We start from the raw sequence: 11562 nt of genomic DNA, 5'->3' as shown, positions 1-11562 counted from the left end.
AGGATCCCCGGTAAGCAGTTAATTACGCTTATAATTGTTTTTAGTGCTAGATGTCAATTGATCCATTTCTGAAACAATTGTGTAAATAGAAGTTAAAAGGTGCTAAATAATTTCAGATTGGAGCAATTTTTTAAAGCCTCACAAATTAATTGAAAATAAATCGTGTAGTAGAGTACGTTAAACTAAAAACTGTCAACTACAGTCTTGAGAAGTCTTATTAACAACCGCAATGGCAAAAGATTTTGGACACTTTAAAGAAACTAGATGAAATTGTGGCAGAAGTAAAACCAAACAAATGCCAAATTCCACAATGTTTCCTATTCAAAGTTCTTAAGTCATTCTCATACAAGAGTTCGTAAAAATAATATCTAACCCAACACATTACACAACTTTACTCCAAACTAGCAAGCTCTTCACACAGATATTTGAAAAATCAAGGCATCTAGCATTATGGCAGTCACGAGAAGTTTTAACACCACATTATAGGCCATAGTGATTCTGAAGACAAATGAAAAGTTGTATAATTAGGCAGATTCTGGCTGCAAAATTAGTGATGTTCATCGGATCACATTCCCATGTGTTATAAGCCGTTTCCACCATAAAGGGAAGCCATTTGAGATAATTCTGTGGCAGAATTTAAATGGATATACAAAAAACAGGTGAAGTGGAACGTAAAAACAGATGATATTAAGTCAAACCCAGGTAACAACTGAAAGATTCTACTTTGAGATTGAACAAGGAATTATCAGAACACCAATGAGACAGAAACAAAGTTAATGGCTAGGCCAACATTCTGCCGCCCTGTGGTCAAAAGTTAGCCAAACGGTACAAATAAGCCCATTAGAACATAAGTATCCGAAGTAAAAAAAAATGAACTAAATAAAGAATTGTGCCATCCAACATGTTGCAATAGATGGATCATAAGACTGCATCATGCAACGGACATTATACGAGTTTATATAGAGACCAATCGAGAAGGTTTTGCTTATTAAATCTGACAGATTACCTATTTGGTTACAGCGTCATTGCCAATGCTTCCACCATACAAAATTCGGTATAATATAATTATGCATTGCATAATGAGTAACAAATGAAGGAAGCATTCATTTCAAACACTTATTTTTGTCTAAATAAAATTTTTATAGTCAATAAAAGATTTGTAATTTTAGAAGTTAAGACTACAGAAACATTTCAGCTAAATATTCAAAAGGAATTTCAGATAAGCCACACATTTTTAAGATTATAGGAAGAAGAAACTTTAAAACATTTATAATATCCAAACGCTTATTAAGAAAATATTTAAAGTCATCTTTAGAAAAGTTCTTTATGAATAGGCATGAAAATGTACGAATCTTGCTCATTTTAAGATAAAACACATTTTTGTAGGTATACAATCACCCAGCCTTACTATGGTCAATTTGAACATATTACACAAGTTTTACCTTTAAGCAGCTGATTTCATAAAACTTAAGTTTTAAAGTTTCCAAGTAAAATCATACTTCATGTTTCATTGAATACAACAATGTTCAGATTACACAGAATGTTACGGATCTTTGAGGTTTACATAGCTATCGACATTTTGCAGAAAAGTATAATCTAAAACCACAAATTGAGTACTCTGATTTAACAGCTATATTACTAAGAGAACATAGTTCTAAATAAATACATGTTGTACTGGAGCAGTTCACCAACCCTGCCAAGACGACTGATCCAAAATTTTAATACGCTTTTTAACTGAATTTTCGGATGATCGAATTCCTTTCGAACGACTATTGAATAAAGCTAAAACTTGCTGATATTAAATTTTTAATAACTGAAATTTGCTTTAAACTCAACACAAATTAAAAGAGACATTTTCCCAGAGCTAGGTCATACCAGAAAGTGTTTAATAGTATATTCGATTATGACCCGAATTGCAGAGTTCCCTGCTGCGAAAATTGTTATAATTTTCCTTGGTGTCTTAAGCCTTAGATCTTAATGCACTTGCCCATCTCTCGGGCCTAAATATGCAAATGTTTAAGGAGTTATTCAACCTGGCAGATAGTAAAACAATGTTCCATCACTAATTTGCAGGGAAATTTACTAATTAGCTTTAAGTATTAGCTTTCAAAATTTCGCAGTTAACTTGTGTTATGATTCATTCTGTTTAGTAGTTTTAAATAACAGCACTTAATAGCTTGAAAATCTTTACGGCTCATGTGATGGGCATTCTTAATATCATTTCATTTGTTCCATTCAATTCAGTTTTTTGCATTTTCTCCAGAAACTTTTTCGAACTGCTTAAATAAATGAAGTTTATCCTCTAATACGAACCGGCAATCTTAAAATGAGTTCACAGTACTGAAGGTTATTCAATATAGTCGTTTCACTTACTCTAATTTTATCGATGCAATCTATTGTTTGGTATAATTATGAATTTTAGATTAGCATTATAACCGTTCTTTTCAAGTTTCATCACTTTTCAGTGTACACATTTATGTAGCGAATTGCACGTGTAAATGAACTTGAAAGCATAGAAGTTAAATGGGCATTAACATCAGTTTTAATTCATGTTAAATATAAAATGAAATTCATTATGTTGCATATAATTGGATGTATATAAAGCTCACTGCTGAATTCTTTAGAAACCAAGTTAAAGAGAAAAATACAAACTTAAGTTGACTCGGATATCAGAAGAGTAGATTAGCATATTTTCCCAAATTAAACAGTTTCGTTTATAGAACAGTTTATTCGAAGTTAATCATTGCAAGTAAGAATGCACGGACTTAAATGAGGACACAGTAGTGTTTTCTAAGAATTGTAATTTCAGTTCTCCAATATGATACATTTTGTATAATGCATTTCTATTACAGCATTGCAACTGAATGTAGACCAGTTTCTTACATCCATCCTTTTTGAAGCTGCATAATCTCGTTACTAATAAGAAGAGTCTAAGAGCTATAATAAATTCTTTTCAATAGATTACGCATCCAATTACTTTAGAGTACAGAAGATTCATTGCTACAGCAGTTGAATGTATAAATGCAAAACAGCAGAATACCATATGGCAAGAAAAACCCATCTACAGTTGCAATAAGAAGTATTCTTAGAGGTGCTATGATCAGATCATTAGAAAATAATTTTAGACAATTTCCATTTGTTTCCTGCATTTGTGAGAAATATGGAATTGAGTAAATCATTTTATTAAAAATAAAATGCCTACTTAACGAAGTAGTAGGATTTGGCGACACAGTACCAACTAGCTATTCAACTGCAATGAATATTTGGAATTTTGTTCCTACAAAAATAATTTGAGATATCTTATCGCTTAGGAAAATAGATATTTCGACCGGAGTTTTGGGCTTTGCTTTATCATTTTTGCATTTTTCTACCTAATGAAAGGAAATGAATTATCAGTAATAGGAAACCTCAAGTAGTTAACCTATTCGTTATTCTTAATTCAAACTCGCGTTTCCAAGGCTGAAAGTATAAGATAAGCTTCAGTATAATACGAATTAGGGTGAGATTGACTGTATAGCTATCGAATTCCCTCCTCTTACCAGCCGGCTGGCGCCTATCCCGCCCTCTAGCTTTCGCGAAGTAGGGAAAGGTTGTTCAGATGGCCCGTCTCGGCTTCCTCCCCCAACGTCTTACCTCAGAACTTCATTTCCACCCTTAAGGGCCTTTTTTAATAAAGATTCTCAGTGAACCCCATTTAAGAGAAATCAATCCGAATATTAATGCAACATAAGCGAGACTAATTCAGAAATATATAGGTTAGATGTTAGTTCTGTAAAACATTAATGCAGTGTTTCTAATCAAGTTGAATGTTTTAACCCATTTTACTTGCCAATATCCATAATATACTTTCGCTATTCAAGATGTATCCCCACAATTCTTGTAACTTCACCCCACTTCACGTCGAAACTCGTTATGAAGTCTCCCTGTAGTTTAAAAAGCGAGGCACTAAGTTCTTATAAAGAAACTTAACTTCATACTTTCAACATTGGAAAAAACCGATTTCTATATCACCGTATTCGCGCTTGCAATTAATTTAATTACTCAATATACACCGAAAATAGCTTATACTAGCACAAAGGCTTATATGGAGTTTACAGTCGCGCGCAAAATCACATGCACAGTTAAACGCTCAAAAAGATACCCACTTGTTATACCTGCTCAAACATATTAGCTTCAGTATGTTTTCTATTTATTAAAGCGTTTCATACTTGAAATCAACTTCAAATACAATTCGTTATACACGAACTAAAAGTCATTGAATTGAGAGAAAATTCTATTACTGCTCGCGACAAATATTCATGTCTGAAGTAGCATGACTAGTCGGTACTGCTTTACCAAGAACTGCTTTCATGGAATCCCCGGTTGAACTAACGATGTCGGTGCAGACTTCGATCAGAATTTCATATATTTAAGTGGGATAATTAGACTGAATCCGATTTTCGCATCTATTTTAATAGATTTCTGTCGCAGTTTATTTGTAAAATGTAATGCACGAACTTCAAGTTTCTATCCTAATAGTAGGTCAGGCTCCTTGGTACTTAAACACTAATGTACTTGTTTGATGCACAACGATGTACTTAATCCAGGTGCAAGCTAGACACTCAATATTACATAAGCAAAAATAGCTTTCGTATACAAAGACAAATTTTCAATTGCTCTCGCATGTTTTTCAATGTTTTTACTAATGTATGAAATACTGGAAGATTTTAGAATTTTTCTTGTATCCCATGCTCAAAGTTAGATTCTGCATTTAAGTTTCGCATCTGAGTTAGAACGCTTGCTTAGTTTGAGCTTTGGACTCACTCTAGACTTTCCTTATTCAGGTCCCAAAATCGAAGCCAAGTTTCAAGTTCATGAAAAATACTTTGATGAAATAAATCTCTGAATCATTATCTGGTTTAGACCATAAATTGATTTTACGAGCTCATACCTGTTTGTAGAATTGGAGCGAAATATAGTCTTAATATGAAGAACTTGCTTCAATACACCATATTTACAAGAATTAAAATTATAAATTCAGTTTTAATGACCAACGAAAGAGGGTTGTGAACTTGCTCCAAAAATGTACAATACTTTCTGAACTCAACAGAGGTAGTTTAAATGAAATATCACCTATGACAAGCCAATTTTCCCATTCAGGCTTATTTATGAAGCATTGAAGTCTCAAGTTTGAGAAGATCAGAAATGTCTTGCGTATCCATACTCGGTCGAATTTGGAAGTTCTTGTGCTTCAGGAAAAGATTACAGCAAGGAGTATCCAGTTTCATGAAGTCGTAGAATATTCTTTTAAGTATCTAACCAGCGGTTAAGGCATTTCGTCCATTTTAACCTGAAAAGAATTTCGTATCATTAAGCATTATTGAAACACCCCAAATCAGAATATTTAATACCTATGAAACGGGAATGGATACACCAGCTTTTACAATGCCATGTTCCCCCACCCCTAGCTCGACTGAACTGGTATCTAGATTCCAGAGTAAATTTCCAGGTTCTTGGCATAAAAATTTCAAGCCGATTTTGTTTAATACGAAAGATTCAGACTCCGTATACTAATCACCGACACTTGAACTCTTATTGCGTTATTGTGTAACTAGTCTGATTATAGCTCCATAAGTAAAAAAAAAAAATGGATGGTTGCTACATGACTAAATTATGCAAAATTTCAGATTGATTTCATTCAATGCTTTCACACCCAAATAAATGTCAAAACGTTAGAAGTTCTTCAATTCATTTAAAATAAAATCATTAATTCATTTAAAAACGATAGGATTATGGAAGATTTCAGAACTTTCAAATACGAGCTGCAAATTTGATAAATATACGATCAGCAGTTGCCATTAGAACTGCCTGATTAAACAAAAGACAAATTTGAGAAATTCTATTTCAGTCGTTGCGTTGAGAAATTGTTTTCTAGCATCTTCAGATTTTGTTAACCTCGAATTTGATACCTCATGAGCGGTATTTAAGCGTTTCTGCTTTTCTATGTAACAAAACTAGTTCTAGTTGTGGAACACGCTTAGAAACGTGTGTCAAGAACTAAACGGTCGCCCATGGGTTTGAGTTTCAAGCAGAATTTTCAAGTTTTCCGTGAAACTTAATTCCTTGCTGCTCAAAGTGCAAGGCTTTAATATACTAAGCTTATTCTGATGTCTCCAAGATAAAGCAGCTTGCGATCTTATAAGTGTTACTCCCATTTCGAACTTATGTGCCCTCAACTTTTTCCAAACGGTTTCACTAATCATTTTAAATGTAATACATTTCAAGTAAAATCAACATTTAGCCATCTTATATAACTATTCTTAAAATCAAAGTTTTAAAAGCAAGTTGGTAATGGGTTTCATACATTTTATACTACTTACATAAATAAGCAGGATTCAAGCATCTTGTCAGGCAACTTTTGGTTTATCAGAAGGGAACAATGCAAATTTTACACCAGAGCAAATTTAACATCAGTAGACTTGGTCCTAGATTGAACTCTTTGAAAAGTCAAGGTCTTTTTTGCACTATGCATTTGAAAGAATCATGCATGTTTTACGATCTTATCCAAGGATATCAAGGATGGCATTGACTATTGGAAAAATCACCTGTAAAGACAAACGTTGATCAAAATGAGATTTAAATTTTAGGAAACAAGTTTAGAAAATCAAATTTTCCAATACTTAGTTACGACAATACTGTTTAAACGTGTACAAGTACAAAACTAGCTAATCTCGACACTAAATATGCCTGTGTATAGCATGGAAAGAAATAAGTTGTATATGGGAAAGGGATTGATTTTATATTGAAGTTTTTCATTAAATTAAGAGTATAAGATTACCTTGCACTCTGTTGCAAAAAACATTTTAAAGTGTGGGTCAGAGTTAAGGACTTTTAAAACGTTTCAAGATCTTGATCTTAACTGCAGCTCTCCACTCATACTTATCGAATTTCAGCATCTACTTATAAAATTCTTGATTTTTATTTTGGCTAGTATGTTGAGTGTATTATAACCTAGTTAAAATTCAGAATAAAACTCCTCCTTGCGAAATGTGTCATTCTAAAAGCATCAGCTGTAAGGCAAATTTTGAAGAAAGGAGTTGAGATCTACGAAAAAATCAGGTTATTTGATTTATTTTTTCAAAAGTAATTGCTTCACAAATGGAGAAGCTACTGTGTTCGATTAGGAACAAGTTATTTCATACACTTGTAGGCATCTAATACGGAACATTCGTGAATTTGAGTACACCGGCATATAACACTATATTCTGAAAACACGATTCCGCAAATACGGATTTAGAATTCGGAATCACTGATTATGAAAGCAAGTTGTAAAAAATATTGACAATTGATAAATCTGAATACGCAATTTGTACTTTTATAAAATGAAGTTAAAAGCTGATGAAACAGAAGAGAAAATTAATGGTATGATTTTCGATGAAGAATCAGCGGTAGAAGTTTGTCAATACAAACTTCTTCAGTGATATCTGAAATGCTTTGATTTAAGCAACGATAGTAGTTGAAAGATTAGTTTATTCACTTTATGTAAAACAAATTTCAAGTTTTGGCAGAGACTTAGGATTCTCATTAATTGCGATTCTAACAGTTTGGAGAGCGTCACAATTATTCAGCAAAATTAATCAGAATCTAGTAGCAAGCAATGTAAAATATTTACAAAAAATGTAAATAGAGGTCAAAACTTCACCAAGAATTCTCAGAGTTTGAGAAAATTTGTTAAATAGTACTTAGGGATTAAACTATGCTATCTCTTGTGGAAATATTACAAAATTATCGAAATAACATTCCAGAAACTATCGTATTTTTAAGTGCAAATAATTTGCACGAAGAAAACGGTTGGTTTTGAATGTAGTTTTTGAAATCGAAATAACGCCTAGTACATTTTAAAATACAGGGTATATGATTTTAAGGATGGCATTTTAGTACTCGCTTCGTACTTTGGTTTTCATTTAATCTGTTCAAATTTATTGCTTCATTTCTTTGTATTTCCTAACTGAAGACAAAGTGAAGTATTTAAACAGCAAATACGAATGAGTAGATTTCATAGTTGATAAATCCTTTGAACCAAAATAAATTGCTACACCAAAAGACGGGTCACTAAAATTTGATCCAGCATAGTATTTGCTATTCACATTCGGATATTCATTTAAGCGCGAATACACTATCCGCAATTTGCATAAAACAGGAACTTGTGAAAACTAGACATTTAGTAGAATAGAAACCGTCTAGAATATGCTTCAGATAGGGAATTAAGTAATACATTTTTAGGTTATAGACTAAAAACATTCAGTTCATATGAAGGCGTTAAGAGGAAAAGGTCTTTGGGTAATCGCATTTGTACATCAAGTCCAACTCGTAGGCTTGGATTTGAAATATTGAACACGATAAAAAAAATTTGAATGTTTAGTTAAATTACAAGTAAAAACTTAATATCACACATCCAAACACATCCTTTACTGGTTATTGAAAAAGATCAAAATAAAACTTTCACTGTACAGAATTCCCATTTTTATAAAACATTCCATTTTAGTATTTTGTTGAATATCTTCACGTATTCCAAACTTGTTGGTATGAATGGAAAAAATTTCAAATAATATTTCCTCATTTTGTTCCATTCTTGTAATAAAGCCAGTTAATTTTTATTAGAAAAATGTCTACTTACAGCAACATTTTTTGCTGAGTCCAAGTCCGATTATTGCGGAAAGGATTTAATGAGTTTAGGGCAAATGTACAGTAGCCACAAGTGGGTATCGAGAGCAAAGTGTTTCGAATCATTATCCTGATAGAACTAAAAAGTAGGTGGTCCCCTAAGCTGTTGTGCACTAGGTTTTGAGTTATATTTTAAAAGACTGATTTAATTATACGATGCGCCAGTTTGCTTAAGTCAATCTAAGCTCTAATCGGTCCAAACTTGTTGCAGTCATACAACCTCCATACTCTTTCTTCCTCTATGTCACTCATATTTCATTGATTTAGTTCTTTATTAGAGTTCTCCACCCTTACCTGCCCATATTACGTGCTATGTAGAATCAGACTTAAAAGGGATTCTTGTACAAAGTAATCTAGCATCTTCAATCTGCACTGAATGTCGATTTCGGTACTTAAAAGTAATCGTTATGTTTATGCTCTAAAACTGTCGAATTTTAATGTCTTTACCAACATCGGACAATGCTCAGTTTAAAATACGAGGAGCTATAGTATTTTATTGCATGCTAATAATTGAGCATAATTGAACTAAAATGATAGTCTTGCATTTACCACATACAAATTCATATTTTTATGAACCTAAACATGAAGTGCTTCAGTTAAAATTTTAAAACCATGAAACAAATTTCAAAACTTCAATTAAAAGTAAAAATCTGAGAAGAATGTTAAATTTTTAAAAATTGAAATGTAGAGATACGTTGAAATTTAAGCACTTTATCTACCATTTCTAAGTCCGCTAATCTATTAATCTGAATAGTTAAGTCTATAATAATAAAAGATAACTTGGAAAAACCTCATATCTAGATGATCTCTGCTTTAAGGATTGTAGCTGTAGGGAAGAATTTACTACTGAGGACTATGCAAGTTTCATAAGTTTGCAGTCGAAATATTACGTGCAGAATGGAATCGAACTTAAAAGGAATTCTTGTGCAAATCTAGCATCTTGTTTACCTTCATCTGATCTAAAACCAGAAGTTTCATATCGATTTTAATTTAATGCTTATACTAGCAATTTTTAAGGTAGCAAATATTATGGCACTCTGAAATAAACACTTTGTTGCAGGTCACTTTTAGAAGTTGGTTTCCATCTATATGCCCTGTATAAAATATTAAAAAACTAAATTCTTTAAAAACTAAATGTAAAAGATTTTAATAATCCTTTTCTACTAGCATTCTAAATACTCGAGGTTTGCCAAGTTTGTAGAATTATGAAACATGCCAAATGAAAATTTGAAGATCTTGATCAATCTGATTAAGAAAATTTTTAAATCCAAAATCTCTAGCATAAACTTTGAAATATGTTTTATTTTAATGCATTTAAATACATAGTCCTTGCGTATCAAATAAAATTATACAATTATTTTATCCTAAAAATATCCAAAATTTCCAAGCCCCATATTTCATAGGCAATTGCCCACTTTGATTATTTAATTATCCTCACCTGTGCCGTAGCATTGCATGCGCCAAAAAGAAGTTAGATAGGAGATTATATTCATACGTAGAGAAATCTATTACATTCACAATGCATTGGGCTTTTAATAAAAGGTTAAATTTAGTGACGTCTGGTATTTAAACATTAACACCTCGCGTTTTTTATTTGTTTTCATCTAATTTTTTCTAATGATACAATTTTTCCACGTTCCATTAATTTAATAAAAGTGTGCTGTGAACATTTTGATTTTCTAGTTTAAAGCTATACATTTCATAATTATAAATTCTCAATCACTTTTTTCCTTTCAAAATAATTACCACATACAGCCTGTAGCATGAAATTAAAATATTAAAATAACTGAATCGATTCAAGAATAGGAAAAAATAACTTGCAACTCGAAATGCACAATTATACAAAACTTCAAAACTCTAGCACATTAGGAAAATAATGAAAGGCAAATTACTGAATTATCTTCATAAGCATTAAAGAAACTGAAAGAATTTAAATAATTCTCACACACTATAAGTTTGCTGAAAAACAATTCATTGACTGAAAAACACAACTTACCACAATCAAATTTGGACACAGCAGGCTGAAGCATGGCAGAGCTTTCCCAGATATGCTACACAGTCATGTTACCCAGCAGGATAAAACATTCTAATCGGGTATGCCACTTCATTTGCAGGCAAATGCTTTCGCTTGACAACTACGCCACACTTCCATCATTTACACGCAGCTTAGATTGCCACAGATCAACCATGTTCTCGCAAAAAAAGAAACCAAAAGGCAATAACTTCAAAGATCTTCCTTTTATAGCAGATGAGTGAATCTTTATTTTACCACACTTCTTTAAAATAACAAACCTCCCGCACGGCACTTTTTTGATACAAACTACGGATCCTGATTCCAAATGGGCAGTAAATAATATTTTGAAAATGTGGAAACGTTTTGTTATATAACTGCAACTACAATTTTTTAATAAATTAATAAACCTCGATTTGATTGGTAAGAAAATTTTAGTTTAGGATAGCAAGATTGCTGGTCCTAGATCCGATTCTTCTGAATATCCATCTTGGATATGGGCCTAATGATAATTAAATTCATCATCTTGTGTGAATATTCCTAATGATGGAGTAGCACAGAAGTTTTGATAGTGGCCCTGGATCCTTCCATAGTTGGTGTTGACTTGACTTTGTGAGACCAGACTCAAGAATATGAGATCCGTATCAAGAAAGTACAAATGTGATTTCAAAAGAGCCATTGACATAACATGAATTAATTATGCGTGTTCCTATTATGTTTACTTATTTGCGAGTGCATTTCCAAAGCTGACATTTTTTCTTGTAATGGCCATTTGATATTCACTTTTTTCTGGTAATAACTATTCCAAAATCATTTGAATCAATTTTTGCAACAATCTTGGTTATAAC

General features: G+C 32.2%; 1 long non-coding RNA gene across 1 annotated transcript; it reads right to left on the bottom strand.

The window, feature by feature from the left end:
- Positions 1-942: 942 nt before the first annotated feature.
- On the bottom strand, positions 943-10893 carry LOC129958666 (uncharacterized). The gene is made up of 3 exons (XR_008783279.1): positions 10700-10893; positions 6360-6584; positions 943-5329 (listed from the first exon to the last, which is right to left on the bottom strand). It is a non-coding gene; the product is annotated as an uncharacterized LOC129958666 (long non-coding RNA).
- Between the last annotated feature and the right edge of the window lie 669 nt (positions 10894-11562).

Source organism: Argiope bruennichi, chromosome X1 (genome assembly GCF_947563725.1).
Source record: "Argiope bruennichi chromosome X1, qqArgBrue1.1, whole genome shotgun sequence".
Lineage (NCBI taxonomy): Eukaryota > Metazoa > Arthropoda > Arachnida > Araneae > Araneidae > Argiope > Argiope bruennichi.
This window is presented reverse-complemented; position numbering and strand designations above follow the sequence as displayed.